The sequence below is a fragment of the Schistocerca piceifrons genome, chromosome 1, assembly GCF_021461385.2.
Source record: "Schistocerca piceifrons isolate TAMUIC-IGC-003096 chromosome 1, iqSchPice1.1, whole genome shotgun sequence".
In the NCBI taxonomy this organism is placed as follows: domain Eukaryota; kingdom Metazoa; phylum Arthropoda; class Insecta; order Orthoptera; family Acrididae; genus Schistocerca; species Schistocerca piceifrons.
This window is the reverse complement of record NC_060138.1, coordinates 1,106,344,702-1,106,364,761: the sequence shown is the minus strand read 5'-3', so window position 1 is coordinate 1,106,364,761 and position 20,060 is coordinate 1,106,344,702. Positions and strand designations below refer to the sequence as shown.

Below are 20,060 nucleotides of genomic sequence, written 5' to 3'. Positions count from 1 at the left end.
AGATGTAAAAAACTTCTCCAACTATGCTTCAAATTTTAATATTCCACATATTAAAGAAAATCGTCTTACAAAATGGTTCAAATGGCTCTGAGCACTATGGGACTTAACATCTGCGGTCATCAGTCCCCTAGAACTTAGAACTAGTTAAACCTAACTACCCTAAGGACATCACACACATCCATGCCCGAGGCAGGATTCGAACCTGCGACCGTAGCAGCCGCGCGGTTCCGGACTGAGCGCCTAGAACCGCTAGACCACCGCGGCCGGCAAAATCGTCTTACACATATAACATTTAAGTAAAGTTAAATTTCATTGTCATATCACAAATAATATTTCTGTATAGCTTGAAAACTACATAAACGTAACACTATTCTTGCATAACATAAAGAAAGAAACACATAGTGCAGTGGAGAATGTGATTTCCAAAACCCCCACTGCTCTTTCATCCGGGTATTGTATTCCCGTATGCATAAGATATTCACCGATTCTTATCCTCCGTTCACTCTTTTCATCGCATCGATAATTTAACTTCTCTCAGCCTGAACGTTCCAGCTGTGCGGGGGGTCTTGAAACGCACCCCGTAGAAAGTTAGAGAAATACTTTCGGTATTTTGAATTTCTCACGATCTTCAGACGTCGTTTCTGTAATAAGGTCCAAAAGTCCAATCACATTCTTTGGGTCATCTCTGAACAAATAGAGCACCGTCTGGCCTCGAACCCACGTTACTGCATTCGTTTTAGTACATGGTTAGTCCGGGAAGAATACAATTCCAGGTTCAGTGTTGCGCTGTCCCATTCGATAAAAGAAAGCGATCGTTTGTGTCGCCAAACGCCACACTTCTACCGGCGGGCCGCATATGAGACGGTGTTCATCGTTGTCCAGAGTTTGGCAGTAGTTGGACAAAGTGCGGAACTAGGTAGGTGTTAACATACACTACGTGATCAAAAGTATCCGGACACACCGAAAAAACATACGCTTTTCATATTAGGTCCATTGTGCTGCCACCTACTACCAGGTACTCCATATCAGCGACCTCAGTAGCCATTAGGCATCGTGAGAGAGCAGAATGGGGACGCTCCGCGGGACTCATAGACTTCGAACGTGGTCAGGTGACTGGGTGTCACTTGTGTCTTACGTCAGTACGCTAAACATCCCTAGGTCGACTGTTACCGATGTGATAATGAAGTGGAAACGTGAAGGGTCACGTACAGTACAAAAGCGTACACGCCAATTCGTCTGTTGACTAACAGAGACCGCCGACAGCTGAAGAGGGCCGTAATGTTTAATAGGCAAACACCTATCCAGACCAGGAATTCCAAACTGCATCAGGATCCACTGCAAGTACTATGAAAGTTAGGCGGGAGGTGAGAAAACTTGGATTTCATGGTCGACCGGCTGCTCATAAGTCACACATCATGTCGGTAAGTGCCAAACGACGCCTCGCTTGGTATAAGGAGCGTAAACATTGGACGATTGAACAGTGGAAAAACGTTGTGTGGAGTGACGAATCACGGTACACAATGTGGCGATCCGATGGTAGGGTGTGGGTATGGCGAATGCCCGGTGAACGTCATCTGCCAGAGTATGGAGTGCCAAAAGTAAAATACGGAGGCGTTGGTATTATGGTGTGGTAGTGTTTTTCATAGAGGCGCTTGCACCCTTGTCGTTTTGCGTGGTACTATCACAACACAGACCTGCATTGATAGTTTAAGCACCTTCTTGCTTCCCACTGTTGAAGAGCAATTCGGAGATGGCAATTGCATCTTTCAACACGATCGAGCCCCTGTTCATAATGCACAGGCTGTGGCGGAGTCGTTACACGACAATAACATCTCTGTAATGGACGGGCCTGCACAGGTTCCTGAGCTGAATCCTTTACAACACCTTTGGAATGCTTTGGAACGCCGACTTCGTGCCAGGCCTCACCGACCGATTAGATACTTCTCCTCAGTGCAGCACTCCGTGAAGAATGGGCAGCCATTCCCCAAGAAACCTTCCAGCACCTGATTGAACGTATGCCTGCGAGAATGGAAGCTGCCGTCAAGGCCAAGGGTAGGCCAACACCATATTGAATTCCAGCATTGCCGATAGAGGGAGTTAAGAACTTGAAAGTCATTTTCTGCAAGGTGTCCGGATGCTTTTGATCATATAATGTGTGTGACCGCTGGATCATGTGTAATGCCCGTGTGACATTACGTTCGACGCCCGTCCGGACTGACTGTGGTAATCTCATAGTCGTACGCTGCGGTGCGGCGCACGTCGTTGATAAAAACAATCCCTAGGCATTTCAAGGTATCCATGATCCGTAAAGGTACTGCACATCATTCTGTTAGTCCAACATCAATATTAACCGCTACTGACTTTTCCACATTTATGCAGCTGCCAGTGGCCGTTCCATATTTGTGGATCCAATCTAAAGCCACACGAACATCGTCTTCATTCCGCCCTATATGCACCAGGTCATCCGCATACGACTTGAAGTTAAATGTGTATCCTCGCAAAGTCAATCCTGTCAAGCGGTGACGAAAGCTGCAAAGCAACGATCCGAGGTCCAGTGCACATAACATCGTGGATAAGGGACATCCTCGTCTGAGCGATCTCGCTACGATGAGAGATTTCGTCGTACATCCACTGACGAGCACTTTGGAGCACAGTCCAATGAAGTTTTGTGAGCTCCTTTTGGATGCTCAGATTGTGTGAGACCTTGCGTTGTCATCAACATCTACATCGATACTCTGCAAATCACATTCAAGTGCCTGGCAGAGGATTCATCGAACCACCTTCACAATTCTCTATTATTCCAATCTCGTATAGCGCGCGGAAAGAATGAACACCTATATCTTTCCTTACGAGCTCTGATTTCCCATATTTTATCGTGGTGATCGTTCCTCCCTATGTATGTAGGTGTCAACAACGTATTTTCGCATTCGGAGGAGAAAGTTGGTGACTGGAATTTCGTGAGAAGATTACGTCGCAACGAAAAACGCCTTTCTTTTAATGATGTCCAGCCCAAATCTTGTATCATTTCTGTGACACTCTCTCCTACATTTCGCGATAACACAAAACGTGCTGCCTTTCTTTCAACTTTTTCGATGTATTCCGTCAGTCCTATCTGGTAAGGATCCCACACCACGCAGCAGTATTCTAAAAGAGGACGGACAAGCGTAGTGTAGGCAGTCTCCTTAGTAGGTCTGTTACATTTTCTAAGTGCCCTGCCAATAAAACGCAGTCTTTGGTTAGCCTTCACCACAACATTTTCTATGTGTTCCTTCCAATTTAAGTTCTTCGTAATTGTAATACCTAGGTATTCAGTTGAATTTACCACTTTTAGATTAGACTGTTTTATCGTGTAACCGAAGTTTGAGTTCCTTTTAGCACTCATGTGGATGACCTCACACTTTTCGTTATTTAGGGTCAACTGCCACTTTTCACACCATTCAGATATCTTTTCTAAATCATATTGTAATTTTTTTTTATCTTCTGATGACTTCATTAGTCGATAAACGACAGCGTCATCTACAAACAACCGAAGACGGCTGCTCAGATTGTCTCCCAAATCGTCTATATAGATTAGGAACAGCAAGGGCCTACAACACTACCTTGGGGAACGCCAGAAATCACTTCTGTTTTACTCGATGACTTTCTGTCAATTACTACGAACTGTGACCTCTGACAGGGAATCACAAGTCCTGTCACATAACTGAGACAATATTCCATACGCACGCAATTTCACTACGAGCCGCTTGTGTGGTACAGTGTCAAAAGCCTTCCGGAAATCCAGAAATACGGAAACGATCTGAAATCCCTTGTCAATAGCACTCAGCACTTCATGTGAATAAAGAGCTAGTTGTGTTTCACAGGAACGATATTTTCTAGACCCATGTTGACTGTGTGTCAGTAGACCTTTTTCTTCGAGATAATTCATAATGTTCGAACACAATATATGTTCCAAAATCGTGCTGCATATCGACGTTAACGATATGGGCCTGTAATTTAGTGGATTACTCCTACTACCTTTCTTGAATATTGCCGTGACGTGTGCAACTTCCCAGTCTTTGGGTACGGATCTTTCGTCGAGAGAACGGTTGTATATGGTTACCAAGTATGGAGCTGATGCATCAACATACTCCGAAAGGAACCTAACTGGTATACAGTCTGGACCAGAAGACTTGCTTTTATTAAGTGATTTAAGTACCTTCACTACTCCGAGGATATTTACTTCTACGTTACTCATGTTGGCAGAAAGAAAGGTTCGTTTTTCATTTTTGTGGCGACGAACACACTGTAGACGTTTCTCAATTTCCTGAGGGTAGCACAATACACTCCAAGGTTGATCGTTGCACCATCAGGAGTGACATCAAAAGAATAATTCCCTCTGGATCCCAGAAAACCTAAAAACTAAACTTAACTCCTACCGAACCGGCCATGAAAAACAAAAGGTACCTACCGGCCGCCGTGTCATCCTCACCCATAGGCGTCACTAGATGCGGATATGGAGGGGCATGTGGTCAGCACATCACCATCCCGGCCGTATGTCAGTTTCCGTGTCCGGAGCCGCTGCTTCTCAATCAAGTAGCTCCTCAGTTTGCCTCACAAGGGCTGAGTGCACCCCGCTTGCCAACAGCGCTCGGCAGATCGGATGGTCACCCATCCAAGTGCAAGCCCAGCCCGACACCGCTTAGCTTCGGTGATCTGATGGGAACCGGTGTTACCACTGCGGCAAGGCCGTTGGCTCGCAGAAAACCTAGCCATGACTTTACCGGGTAAGGGTGCGTCTTTGAACGCTTCGGAGAAGAGGTGATATGGAACCGCTCCATGGATTGCCGTTTTGTTTCCATTTGTAAGTGATAAATCCGTATTTCATTGCTTGTGACGATGTTCGACAAAAAATTGTCACTTTTAGCCTCGCAACGCGCAAGGAGTTCCGCACAGATGGTTCTTCGTTGCTCTTTACTATCTTCTGTTAGGCAGCGAGGAATCAACATGTTTGAGTGCCCCAAGTGGAGGACGAACGAGCCAACACTACCAACAGAGACGTCCCTTTGTGCTGTGACGTGTTTGTGATCCGTCGACCACCTCGAATGAGAGTGTCCGCACGTTCCATTATTGTAGGAGTGTGCGGCTTTGCAATGATGACAGGCACTTAGCCCAACGACTCACCGTGCTTTTATTCACCGCCGGGTTCCGCAGAAATTCTGCAAGTGTCTGAGTACTGCGATGCTCTCGTTTTCCGCCGAAAGGAACTCATTGATAGCTCTCTACTTCAAACACACCTCCGTTACAGACGCCATTTTGAAGGTTACCTATAGCGTCTCCAGCGGTCGGAGCTTTATGAAACTGCAGTGGCTGAAGCGGGAATATTCCACGATGTCCCACAATAAATTTCGCATTTTTTTCAGCCTATATTGGCCAAGAAAAAACATGTGTGTTGCATTACTTATTGAACGACCCTCGTACTTACGTTACTCCCAGTATCTTTGATATTCTCTGTTTAGAGGGTAATGGCCATTAAAATTGCAGCAGCAAGAAGAAATGCAGATGATAAAAGGGTATTCATTGGACAAATATATTATACTAGAACTGATATGTGATTACATTTTCACACAATTTGGGTGCATAGATCCTGAGAAATCACTACCCAGAACAACCACCTCTGGCCGTAATAGCGGTCTTCATACGCCTGGGCATTGAGTCAAACAGAGCTTGGATGGCGTGTACAGGTACAGCTGCCCATGCAGCTTCAACACGATACCACCAGTTCATCAAGAGTAGTGAGTGGCGTATTGTGACGAGCCAGTTGCTCGGCCACCATTGACTAGACGTTTTCAATTGGTGAGAGATCTGGAGAATGTGCTGGCCAGGGCAGCAGTCGAACTTTTCTGTATCCAGAAAGGCCCATACAGGACCTCCAACATGCGGTCGTGCATTATCCTGCTGAAATGTAGCGTTTCGCAGGGATCGAATGAAGGGCAGAACCACGGGTCGTAACACATCTGAAATGTAACGTCCACTGTTCAAAGTGCCGTCAATGCGAACAAGAGGTGACCGAGACGTGTAACCAATGGCACCCCATACCATCACGCCGGGTGATAAGCCAGTATGGCGATGACGAATACACGCTTCCAATCCGCGTTCACCGCGATGTCGCCGAACACGAATGAGACCATCATGATGCTGTAAGCAGAACCTGGATTCATCCGAAAAAAGGACGTTTTGCCATTCGTGCATCCAGGTTCGTCGTTGAGCACAACATCGCAGGCGCTCTTGTCTGTGATGCGGCGTCAAGGGTAATCGCAGCCATGGTCTCCGAACTGATAGTCCATGCTGCTGCAAACGTCGTCGAACTGTTCGTGCAGATGGTTGTTGTCTTGTCCCCGCCTCTTGACTCAGGGATCGAGGCGTGGCTGCACGATGCGGATAAGATGCCTGCCATCTCGACTGCTAGTGATACGCGACCGATGGGATCCAGCACGGCGTTCCGTATTACCCTCCTGAACCCACCGATTCCACATTCTGCTAACAGTCAGTCACTGGATCTCGACCAACGCGAGCAGCAATGTCGCGATACGATAAACCGCAATCGCGATAGGCTACAATCCGACCTCCTTACACGAGTCATCACAACAACGTTTAACCAGGCAATGCCGGTCAACTGCTGTTTCTGTGCGAGAAATCGGTTGGAAACTGTCCTCATGTCAGCACGTTGTAGGTGTGGCGACCGGCGCCAACCTTGTGTGAATGCTCTGAAAAGCTAATTATTTGCATATCACAGCATCTTCTTCCTGTCCGTTAAATTTCGCGTCTGTAGCACGTCATCTTCGTGGTGTAACAATTTTAATGGCCAGTAGTGTAGCTTGAGGGATGGGGGACGTATGGCTAGCAAGGACGCTGTAACGCTGAGTACTGCCCCTAGCAGTTGTGTGAATGCTTTTCCGCAACCCTTCGAGGCCACTCTTTGGCCGCACGGCCGCCCACACAGCAGGGGAGCGTCATTTGGATTACAGCAGCGGACCGCGCAGCGCGCGCTGTTGTCCGTGCGCCGCCAGCCAGAAGCCAGCAGCCGCGGCTCGGTGTTTTAGGGTAATGAAGGCCCGCCCTGCGTTTCGAACGCGGCCGCCCGTATCGCCCCAGTGCTGTGGCGTTATCCGCTATGCAGCCGCGCTCTCGTGACCCGCCCAGTAATCGGCCGGCTTTATTTTAATTAACCCACATCTGGCGACCGCCGCGCTGCGCTACGAACACTCCCCGTAACTTGATTAACCTCACCTTCTGCAAGATAACCATCGCTCTCATTCTTTCTTTTAATTTGTTTCTGTCTTTCTCTCACTCCCCACCCGCCCCCGCCTGTCTCTCACACCACTGTCTTCTATTTCTCCATTCCCCAAGTTCCGTTATCACGTAATTACGCAAGTCTTCGTCACATCGTGACATCTTCATCTACATAGTCATCCCGCAAGCTACGTTACCATGTCTGAGGCAGAGAACTTGTTGCACCATTATCTTCCCCCCTCTCTGTTACATTTGCGAATGGTGTGTGGCAAAAGGACTCTCGGTTAACTTCCGTATGAAATCTAATATCTCTGAGCTAAAATTGTAAATAAATTACCGTCTGGCTGCAAGGGATGATTTCAGTTTCTTTACCGCATTACTACACTACACCACGAAGATGACGTGCTACAGAGGCGAAATCTAACCGACAAGAAGAAGATGCTGTGATATGCAAATGATTAGCTTTTCAGAGCATTCACACAAGGTTGGTGCCGGTGGCGACACTTGCAACGTGCTGACGTGAAGAACGTTCATACACAAACAGCAGTTAACCGGCGTTAGCTGGTGAAACGTTGTTGTGATGCCTAGTGTAAGGAGGAGAAATGCGTACCATCACATTTCCGACCTTGATAAAGGTCGGATTGTAGCCTATCGCGATTGCTGTTTATCGTATCGCGACATTGCTGCCCGCGTTGGTCGGGATCCAATGACTTTTAGCAGAATATGGAATCGGTGGGTTCAGGAGGGTAATACGGAACGCCGAACTGGATCCCAACGGCCTCGTATCACTAGCAGTCGAGATGACAGGCATCTTCTCCGCATGCCTGTAATGGATCGTGCAGCCATGTCTCGATCCCTGAATCAACAGATGGGGACGTTTTCAAGACAACAACCATCTGCACGAACAGTTCGACGACGTTTGCAGCAGCATGGACTATCAGTTCGGAGACCGTGACTGCGGTTAACCTTGATGCTGCATCACAGACAGGAGCGCCTGCGATGGTGTACTCAACGACGAACCTGGCTGCACGAATGGCAAAACGTCATTTTTTCGGATGAATCCAGGTTCTGTTTACAGCATCATGATGGTCGCATCCGTGTTTGGCGACATCGCGGTGAACGCACATTGGAAGCGTGTATTCGTCATCGCCATACTGGCGTATCACCCGGCGTGGTGGTATGGTGTGCCATTGGTTACACGTCCCGGTCCCCTCTTGTTCGCATTGACGGCACTTTGAACAGTGGACGTTACATTTCAGATGCTTTACGACCCGTGGCTCTACCCTTCATTCGATCCCTGTGAAACCCTACATTTCAGCAGGATAATGCACGACCGCATATTCAGGTCCTGTACGCGCCTTTCTGGATATAGAAAATGTGCGACTGCTGCCCTGGCCAGCACATTCTCCAGATCTCTCACCAATTGAAATCCTCTGGTCAATGGTGGCCGAGCAGCTGGCTCGTCACAATACGCCAGTCATTACTCTTGATGAACTGTGGTATCGTGTTGAAGCTGGATGGGCAGCTGTACCTGTACACGCCAACCAAGCTCTGTTTGGCTCAATCCCCAGGCGTATCAAGGCCGTTATTGCTGCCAGAGCTGGTTGTTCTGGGTACTGATTTCTCAGGATCTATGAACCCAAATTGCGTGAAAATGTAATCACTTGTCAGTTCGAGTATAATATATTTGTCCAATGAATACCCGTTTATCATCTGCATTTCTTCTTGGTGTAGCAATTTTAATGGCCAGTAGTGTAAATCGCCACTACTAGCCCCATCTTCATTTACACCTCGTATACACGAGGGGCGTTCAGTAAGTTACTCAACACACTCTTATTCTCCGCCAGTTCTGTTGAAAAAATGCGGAATTTGCTGTGGGATATCGTGGAATATTCCCGCTCCAGTCCCTATAGTTTCATGAAATTCCAACCGGTGCCTGCGGTATACGCAGCCTTCTAAATGTCGTGTATAGAGGAGGTGCGTTCCAAGCAAATAGCTGTCAGTAAGTTTATTTTGGCGGAAAACCAGAGCATCGCAGATATTCATAGACGCTTGCAGAATGTCTATGGACACTTGGCAGTGAACAAAACCTGGGTGCGTCGTTGGGCGAGGCGTCTGCTATCATCGTATGAAGGTCCGACCTTCCGCTTGATGGCCGCCGTCACGCACGGCTGTGACACCTGCAATGTTGGAACTTGCAGATGGTTGGAGTGCTGACACATTATCTGCGAATCCAGTAATACTGGCCACTGATGGGTTATGCATGGGGATCGTAGCAACCTGTACCGCATCAAAACAGCCTGAAGATGACGCAATGAAGCGTCGAAACTGGTTGCGACAAAATAAAATAAAATCATAAATACGGTTGTAGGTGTTTTAATTTTTGTCGGGATAGTAATTGACCGTCGTACCAGAGACATCCTGCTAAAAGGATGGACATACAAAAAACTCTCATTCGAGGTGATCGACGGATAACAATCAAATATCACGCTTATCAACTGGATGTCTCCGATAGTATTGCTGACACACCCGTCCATAATTGGCGTACTCAACGGTGGGTGCCTGCTAGGTTCCCCACCGCCTAATAGAAGACCATAAAGAGCAACTATGGGCAATCTGTGGGGGACTGCTTGCGGGTTACGAGGCTGTTCATGACAATTTTTTTCGAACATCGTCACAGGGGTTGAAACACGGATTCATCACCAGCAGAGTGATACCATGCGGGCATAAAGGCCTTTCCAGTAAGGCAGTCGGATTGAACGGAGGCTATGTTCAAAAATATGATTTTGTAGTCAAAAGATTGGTGAATAATATTGTGTACTGAAATCCTTAATGAAACCAACACAATTACAGTCAAATACATTGCTTACTGAATGCCCCTTATACACAGCAGTTGTACAAAATTATGCAAACACTGGAAGAAATGTGTGTTTGAACATAAATGCAAATGCTAAGCAAGAACGACACTTGTGCAATGTCATTACTTTTCATGCGTCAGTCGAGGTCAGAACACGTGTGTAATTGTGAATGCATATATGTCGGAGCTAAGTACACGTATCACAAACAGTTTTTCATCACCCCAGTTCCCAGAACTCCTGAAAATAGACGTTGACTGTGGATAATGTACACCCAAAGATGTAAACAACCATGCAGACGGAGGGGGTACGGCAGCCGATCAGTCCCACTCATTCCACCAGGAAGGAGGTACATGGCTCGTGTTGTCTGTAATTCAAACATGCTTAGACGGTCAATACCGCGGTTCGATCGCGTCCGCATTGTTACTTTGTGCCAGGAAGGGCTCTCAACAACGGAAGTGTCCAGGCGTCTCGGATTGAACCAAAGCGATGTTGAGCGATGTCGTTCTGACATGGAGGAGACACAGAGAGACAGGAACTGTCCATGACATACCTCGCTCAGACCGCCCAAGGGCTAGTGCTGAAGTGGATAACCGCTACCTACGGATTATGGCTCGGAGGAACCCTCACAAGCCGGCCGGTGTGGCCGTGCGGTTCTACGCGCTTCAGTTTGGAACCGCGTGACCACTACGGTCGCAGGTTCGAATCCTGCCTCGTGCATGGATGTGTGTGATGTCCTTAGGTTAGTTAGGTTTAAGTAGTTCTAAGTTCTAGGGGACTTATGACCTCAGATGTTGAGTCCCATAGTGCTGAGAGCCATTTGAACCATTTTGAACCCTGACAGCAATGTCACCATGTTGAATAATGCTTTTCGTACAGGCACAGGATGTCATGTTACGACTCAAACTGCGCGCAATAGGCGACGTCCGTCTTTGCAACCACGACACCATGCAGCGCGGTACAGATGGGCCCAACAACATGCCAAATGGACCGCTCAGGGTTGGCAACACGTTCTCTTCACCGATCAGTGTCGCATATGCCTTCAACTACACAATCGTCGGAGACGTGTTTGGAGGCAACCCGGTCAGGCTGAACACCTTAGTCACACTGTCCAGCGAGTGCAGCGAGGTTCCCTGCTGTTTTGGGGTGGCATTATGTGGAGCCGCTGGTGGTCATGGAAACGTAACGGCTGTACCATACGTGAATGCCATCCTCCAACCGATAGTGCAACCATATCGGGACCTATGGCGAGGCATTCGTCTTCATGGACGACAATTTGCACCCCCATCGTGTACATCTTGTGAATGACTTCCTTCAGGATAACGACATCGCTCGACTAGAATGTCCAATATGTTCTCCAGACATTGCATGGGGGCTTAATTAAATATAATGCAAATATTTTTAATTTTAGTAGCTGTCTGTCCGTTTACGAAGTCTCGTAACCGGTTGGCCCTGACTAGTATTAGTACGTAATCTGACTGCATAGAATAACAACAAAGATTGAAAGAAAATTTCCGTTAACACAATTAATTAACTAAGTCCCCAGCAACTATGAAAGCTACGAAACAACAAGGCACAAGTGTAGCTGTTCTGTGTGTGGAAGTGTGATTCAACGTACACATCTGGCACGGTTCTTCCTCAAAAAGACAAGATATTTTAAATACCATTTACACTGAATTAATTAAATAAAACTGAAATACTATACTTACACATAGGAACCAGAATTACACTCTAATACATGAACACAAGCCAGATGCTTTGTTGACTGAACCTGTGACCAAGAGGCATTATTGTTTAAGACAATAGAAATAAAAATAAAAAAAAACTATTACCTTCATATATATTGACGAAACATACACTCTGATCATTACAACATCCGCAATCGAACAGCATCGGCTGTCTAGCCCATCAGAACAACTGCATACAACATGCTCACAACTAGTCACGGCTACATCGGATCTCCAACTGCCCACTTCTCAATAAGCACTCTCCACGACGACTTTTCGACAATCACTCTCCACTACGACATCTCAACAAGCACTAACTACGGGAACTTCTGAACAAGCACTGCCAGTGGAGGCGGCTGAATAATACTCTTTGGCGCAATCTCTGGCGCTGTGACTCAGTGTAGCCACCTTTCAACATGAACCCTATCAATATGCCTGGGCTAGATTGAAAATGGTCCCGGCGGAGGTTCGAGTCCTCCTTCGGGCATGGGTGTGTGAGTTTGTCCTTAGGGTAATTTAGGTTAAGTAGTGTGTAAGCTTAAAGACTGATGACCTTAGCAGTTGCTTATTTTCTTTCGTTTATGTGATACGGTGTTATATTCTGGGGTAACTCTTCCCATTCTCAAAAGAAATTTTTGGCTCAGAAACAAGCAGTTCGGGCAATAAGTGATGTAAGTTCGCGAACCTCCTGTCGAGCCCTGTTTACTAGTCTGGGTATTTTGACATTGGCCTGTCAATATATATATTCTTTACTGTCGTTTCTTGTTAACAATATGAGCTAATGCCTAAGCAATAACAGCTTTCACTCAGTTAATACTAGAAAGAAATCCAATCTGCATTTGGATCGCAGTTTGCATTTGAATCCTTAACTCTTGTGCGGAAAGTTGTGCAATATATTGCTGCATCGATTTTCAATAAGCTATCACAAGAATCCAAAACTTTTAGCAGTAATCCACGCGCTTTCAAATCGAAACTGAACAGTATCCTCTCGAAGGGAGAACCGATAGAGGCACTCAAGGTACCCTCCGCCACACACCGTCAGGTGGCTTGCGGAGTACGGATGTAGATGTAGATGTAGAGGGGTTCCTTGAAAAATTAAGCTGATTCTTATGTTATATTGTTGATTGCGTTTACTTAAACTTATAGCTTCACTTTTTTGGGTTCATAAACATTTTATTTTATCTGTTATTACTTTTATGTTATAATTTCGTGTACTAACACGTTCCATGGCCTCAATTTGGTCCTACTGAGCTAGGCGTGTAAATAAATAAATAAAAATACTTATTATTAGCACACGTCTTTGGTACCGCTGAAAATATTTTCCGGAAGTTAAGGAGGGAGCAGCCTTGTCTTCTCATAGACAAAAGTATTACAAGGTGTGCGCTGTTCGTCAACCTTGTGGTGGTCGCTTGTTGAGAATCAAAAGAAAATGTCTGTGCTGAGTCCACTAGCGAACTTTATCAACATCAACTGTATGGTTAGGAAAGGCAAGAGCCTTGAAAGATTCTAAAGATTAAAAATACGACTCGAAAGACAGTATTGCCGTTATCTACATCTACATCCATACTCCGCAAGCCACCTGACGGTGTGTGGCGGAGGGTACCCTGAGTACCTCTATCGGTTCTCCCTTCTATTCCAGTCTCGTATTGTTCGCGGAAAGAAGGATTGTCGGTATGCCTCTGTGTGGGCTCTAATCTCTCTGATTTTATCCTCATGGTCTCTTCGCGAGATATACGTAGGAGGGAGCAATATACTGCTTGACTCTTCGGTGAAGGTATGTTCTCGAAACTTTAACAAAGCCCGTACCGAGCTACTGAGCGTCTCTCCTTCAGAGTCTTCCACTGGAGTTTATCTATCATCTCCGTAACGCTTTCGCGATTACTAAATGATCCTGTAACGAAGCGCGCTGCTCTCCGTTGGATCTTCTCTATCTCTTCTATCAACCCTATCTGGTACGGATCCCACACTGCTGAGCAGTATTCAAGCAGTGGGCGAACAAGCGTACTGTAACCTACGTCCTTTGTTTTCGGATTGCATTTCCTTAGGATCCTTCCAATGAATCTCAGTCTGGCATCTGCTTTACCGACGATCAACTTTATATGATCATTCCATTTTAAATCACTCCTAATGCGTACTCCCAGATAATTTATGGAATTAACTGTTTCCAGTAGCTGACCTGCTGTAGCTAAATGATAGGGGATCTATCTTTCTATGTATTCGCAGCACATTACACTTGCCCACAATGAGATTCAATTGGCATTCCCTGCACCATGCGTCAATTCGCTGCAGATCCTTCTGCATTTCAGTACAATTTTCCATTGTTACAACCTCTCGATACACCACAGCACGATCAGCAATCTGCAAAAAGCCTCAGCGAACTTCCGATGTCATCCACAAGGTCATTTATGTATATTGTGAATAGCAACGGTCCTATGACACTCCCCTACGGCACACCTGAAATCACTCTTACTTCGGAAGAATTCTCTCCATTGAGAATGACATGCTGCGTTCTGTTATCTAGGAACTCCTCAATCCAATCACACAATTGGTCTGATAACCCATATGCTCTTACTTTGTTCATTAAATGACTGTGGGGAATTGTATCGAACGCCTTGCGGAAGTCAAGAAACACGGCGTCTACCTGCGAACCCGTGTCTACCCTCTGAGTCTCGTGGACGAATAGCGCGAGCTGGGTTTCACATGACCGTCTTTTCCGAAACCCATGCTGATTCCTACAGAGTAGGTTTCTAGTGTCCAGAAAAGTCATTATACTCGAACATAATACGTGTTCCAAAATTCTACAACTGATCGACGTTAGAGATATAGTTTGCACATCTATTCGACGTCCCTTCTTGAAAACGGGGATGACCTGTGCCCTTTTCCAATCCTTTGGAACGCTATGCTCTTCTAGAGACCTACGGTACACCGCTGCAAGAAGGGGGGCAAGTTCCTTCGCGTACTCTGTGTAAAATCGAACTGGTATCCCATCAGGTCCAGAGGCCTTTCCTCTTTTGAGCGATTTTAATTGTTTCTCTATCCCTCTGTCGTCTGTTTCGATATCTACCATTTTGTCATCTGTGCGACAATCTAGAGAAGGAACTACAGTGCAGTCTTCCTCTGTGAAACAACTTTGGAAAAAGACATTTAGTATTTCGGCCTTTAGTCTGTCATCCTCTGTTTCAGTACCATTTTGGTCACAGAGTGTCTGGACATTTTGTCTTGACCCACCTACCGCTTTGACATAAGACCAAATTTTCTTAGGATTTTCTGCCAAGTCAGTACATAGAACTTTACTTTCGAATTCATTGAACGCCTCTCGCATAGCCCTCCTCACACCACATTTCGCTTCGCGTAATTTTTGTTTGTCTGCAAGGCTTTGGCTACGTTTATGTTTGCTGTGAAGTTATCTTTGCTTCCGCAGCAGTTTTCTAACTTGGTTGTTGTACCGCGGTGACTCTTTTCCATCTCTTACGATCTTGCTTGACACATACTCATCTAACGCATAATGTACGATGGTTTTGAACTTTGTCCACTGATCCTCAACACTATCTGTACTTGAGACAAAACTTTTGTGTTGAGCCGTCAGGTACTCTGAAATCTGCTTTTCGTCACTTTTGCTAAACAGAAAAATCTTCCTACCCTTTTTTATATTTCTATTTACGGCTGAAATCATCGATGCCGTAACCGCTTTATGATCGCTGATTCCCTGTTCTGCGTTAACTGTTTCAAATAGTTCGGGTCTGTTTGTCACCAGAAGGTCTAATATGTTATCGCCACGAGTCGATTCTCTGTTTAACTGCTCAAGGTAGTTTTCAGATAAAGCACTTAGCGTTATATGGTCATCTCGAACAAATGAAGAAAAATAATCCCTAAATGAAAATCATGGAGTAAATCAATACGACACAGAGGACCACAAAAACGGATAAACAAAGAGAAACAGGCATACGATAAGCAGATCGATTGTCAAAGAGGTAACACAGTACAATCACGAACAACTGCTTGAGTCATTTGTCTCAATAGAAAGTGTCAGTTGGGAAATTAGCTTCGGGATTGTGCGAAAGAAGCGCTAGTTTGTAATTTGGGATGCTCCGTGGCGCTATTTGTAGATGTTGGTGTGTATGGAGAAGTTGCAACGCAAGAAAATTACAGCGATATGCAGGATCACCTACAGAAGGTCGGCGCATGGTGTCGGCTCTTGCAGTTTTCTTTCGCCATAAACGAGTTACGGTTGAATTAGATTCACTGAAGTGAAATCTGTGTGGATGAAATCAATCAAAATGGAGTGACATGAAAAGATGAAGAGATCTTAAGCCTTCTAGGCGAATCGTCTGTTCGTGTTGCTCTCGGGTGTGCGGCCGGGTGCAGTCGCCTGAACACTCGAAAGCGATACGAACAGGTATCAGTATACATACGTAGAGCATTAACTTTCGATAGTACACCTGCAGTTCGGCCGGCCGCGGTGGTCGAGGGGTTCTAGGCGCTTCAGTCTGGAACCGAGCGACTGCTACGTCGCAGGTTCGAATCCTGCCTCAGGCATGGATGTGTGTGATGTCCTTAGGTTAGTTAGGTTATGAAACTTCCCCTTTCAACAATTATACACGACTGTCCTTAAACTGACACACAATATTTTGTTAGCGCAACGCAATCTGACTTTCAAAATTCCCTACAAAAGAATGGCCCTGACTAACATTAAACTATACCTTTCACAAATCACTTACCTCACAAAAATCTTCGCTGCTCAAGCTACTGCAATACAGCGAGCGCCACTACTGCCAGCTAAATAAAAGATTCAAACTACTGAAGGCACTAACTACTGATAGGGATAGTTAGCAAATGAAAGATATTAGTAGAGAACAAACAATGTATTTACCTTGATATCATCATATATAAATATAGCAGTTCATGATAAATTTCAAAACTCCGCCATCTCTCTCTCCACATCCACCACTGCTGGCGGCTCACCTCCAACTGCGCAACGTTACGCGCTGTTCACAGCCAGCTGCCTAACACTACAATGGCGAGTATTACAACAATGCAAAGCAGCCACAGACTGCACACAGCACAGCCAGTGATTGTCATACAGAGGTGGCGTTACCAATAAAAAACCTAAACAGCCTACTTACATAGAGAAAACATAAACAGCCTACTTACATAGATGTAAGTAGGCTGTTTAGGTTTTTATATTGGTAACGCCGCCGCCATCTCTCTCCCCACATCCACCACTGCTGGCGGCTCACCTCCAACTGCGCAACGCTACGCGCTGTTCACAGCCAGCTGCCTAACACTACAATGGCGAGTATTACAACAATGCAAAGCAGCCACAGACTGCACACAGCACAGCCAGTGATTGTCATACAGAGGTGGCGTTACCAATAAAAAACCTAAACAGCCTACTTACATAGAGAAAACATAAACAGCCTACTTACAAGGTTTAAGTAGATCTAAGTTCTAGGGGACTGATGACCTCAGATGTTAAGTTGGTTCAAATGGCTCTGAGCACTATGGGACTTAACTACTGTGGTCATAAGTCCCCTAGAACTTAGAACTACTTAAACCTAACTAACCTAAGGACGTCACACACATCCATGCCCGAGGCAGGATTCGAACCTGCGACCGTAGCAGCCGCGCGGTTCCGGACTGCGCACCTAGAACCGCTAGACCACCGCGGCCGGCCAGATGTTAAGTCCCATAGTGCTTAGAGCCATTTGAACCATTTGAACCTGCAGTTCTCAACCGCACTATTTTACAGTGTTTGATGTACACAAAGTACTGCTAAAGCAAAGAGAGCTTCACTCCAAATGCAAACGCAGCCAAAACCTCTCAGACAAACAGAAGCTAAACGATGTCAAAGTTAGCTTAAGGAGGGCTATGCGTGAAGCGTTCAGTGAATTCGAAAGTAAAATTCTATGTACCGACTTGACAGAAAATCATAGGGAGTTCTGGTCTTACGTTAAATCAGTAAGTGGCTCAAAACGGCATATCCAGACACTTCGGGATGATGATGGCATTGAAACAGAGGATGACACGCGTAAAGCTGAAATACTAAACACCTTTTTCCAAAGCTGTTTCGCAGAGGAAGACTGCACTGCAGTTCCTTCTCTAAATCCTCGCACAAACGAAAAAATGGCTGCTGACATCGAAATAAGTGTCCAAGGAATAGAAAAGCAACTGGAATCACTCAACAGAGGAAAGTCCACTGGACCTGACGAGATACCAATTCGATTCTACACAGAGTACGCGAAAGGACTTGCCCCCCTTCTAACAGCCGTGTACCGCAAGTATCTAGAGGAACGGAAGGTTCCAAATGATTGGAATAGAGCACAGGTAGTCCCAGTCTTCAAGAAGGGTCGTCGAGCAGATGCGCCAAACTATAGACCTATATCTCTGACGTCGATCTGTTGTAGAATTTTAGAACATGTTTTTTGCTCGCGTATCATGTCGTTTTTGGAAACCCAGAATCTACTATGTAGGAATCAACATGGATTCCGGAAACAGCGATCATGTGAGACCCAACTCGCTTTATTTGTTCATGCCACAGGGGAGTGTTATGGGACCATTGCTTTTCACAATATACATAAATAACCTAGTAGATAGTGTCGGAAGTTCCATGCGGCTTATCGCGGATGATGCTGTAGTATACAGAGAAGTTGCAGCACTAGAAAATTGTAGCGAAATGCAGGAAGATCTGCAACAGATAGGCAATTGGTGCAGGGAGTTGCAACTGACCCTTAACATAGACAAATGTAATGTATTGCGAATACATAGAAAGAAGGATCTTTTATTGTATGATTATATGATAGCGGAACAAACATTGGTAGCAGTTACTTCTGTAAAATATCTGGGAGTATGCGTGCGGAACGATTTGAAGTGGAATGATCATATAAAATTAATTGTTGGTAAGGCGGGTGCCAGGTTGAGATTCATTGGGAGAGTCTTTAGAAAATGTAGTCGATCAACAAAGGAGGTGGCTTACAAAACACTCGTTCGACCTATACTTGAGTATTGCTCATCAGTGTGGGATCCGTACCAGATCGGGTTGACGGAGGAGATAGAGAAGATCCAAAGAAGAGCGGCGCGTTTCGTCACAGGGTTATTTGGTAACCGTGATAGCCTTACGGAGATGTTTAGCAAACTCAAGTGGCAGACTCTGTAAGAGAGGCGCTCTGCATCGCGGTGTAGCTTGCTCGCCAGGTTTCGAGAGGGTGCGTTTCTGGATGAGGTATCGAATATATTGCTTCCCCCTACTTATACCTCCCGAGGAGATCACGAATGTAAAATTAGAGAGATTCGAGCGCGTACGGAGGCTTTCCGACAGTCGTTCTTCCCGCGAACCATACGCGACTGGAACAGAAAAGGGAGGTAATGACCGTGGCACGTAAAGTGCCCTCCGCCACACACCGTTGGGTGGCTTGCGGAGTATAAATGTAGATGTAGATGCAGTCCTTGACGTGACCTGAACAGTGTCTCGTAACAGAGAATCCTTGACTGTAAAGTTGGTGCATAGTACTTATCATTCTCCTTATCTGTTTATTTCTGTACACATTGTCCCACCATGTAGGGACTATAGCATGCCGTGAGTGTACAGTTTCAAAGTTCAAAAATGGTTCAAATGGCTTTGAGCACTATAGGACTTAACTTCTGAGGCCATCAGTCCCCTAGAACTTAGAAATACTTAAACCTAACTAACCTAAGGACACCACACACATCCATGTCCGAGGCAGGAGCAGTATTCGAACCTGCGACCGTAGCGGTCGCGTGGTTCCAGACTGTAGAGCCTAGAACCGCTCGGCCACCCCAGCCGGCCACAGTTTCAAAGTAACATTTTACAGAAACAGTAAACAAATGCAGAAGGCCGCAGGAAAGATAATTACAAACTAAAAACCTAAACCTAATATAATCCTGTGATCTGTATTAATGACGTATGGCATGAAAGAGTAAGCCAACTGTCAGTGATAATGACAGATGGTTCCAGGCAGTCACTGTAGCATACCACCCCGAAGCGTAGTGACTATCTCTGGCGTCTCTAGAAATATTTCCCACACAGACGTGCTGAGTAAGTAAATTCATAAAAAATTAGAAAGTGCCTCTAAATTGTACCTACAGTGACACCGCGAGATTTAAGTTCTATCAGCTGAATGGAAGTGGAATCATATTAATCTCAGTCCAAAGTCAAAATCAAACACATAAAATGTCGTATGTACACGGTGTC

The 20,060-nt window shown here is 45.7% G+C and overlaps 1 protein-coding gene and 1 pseudogene across 1 annotated transcript in view; one reads left to right on the top strand and one right to left on the bottom strand.

Annotated features, from left to right (window-relative positions):
• Nucleotides 1–20,060, top strand: part of LOC124777987 (Down syndrome cell adhesion molecule-like protein Dscam2) — a 481,000-nt gene that overhangs the window by 166,281 nt on the left and 294,659 nt on the right. The window lies entirely within an intron of this gene.
• LOC124727348 lies at nucleotides 4,616–4,733 on the bottom strand (annotated as a pseudogene).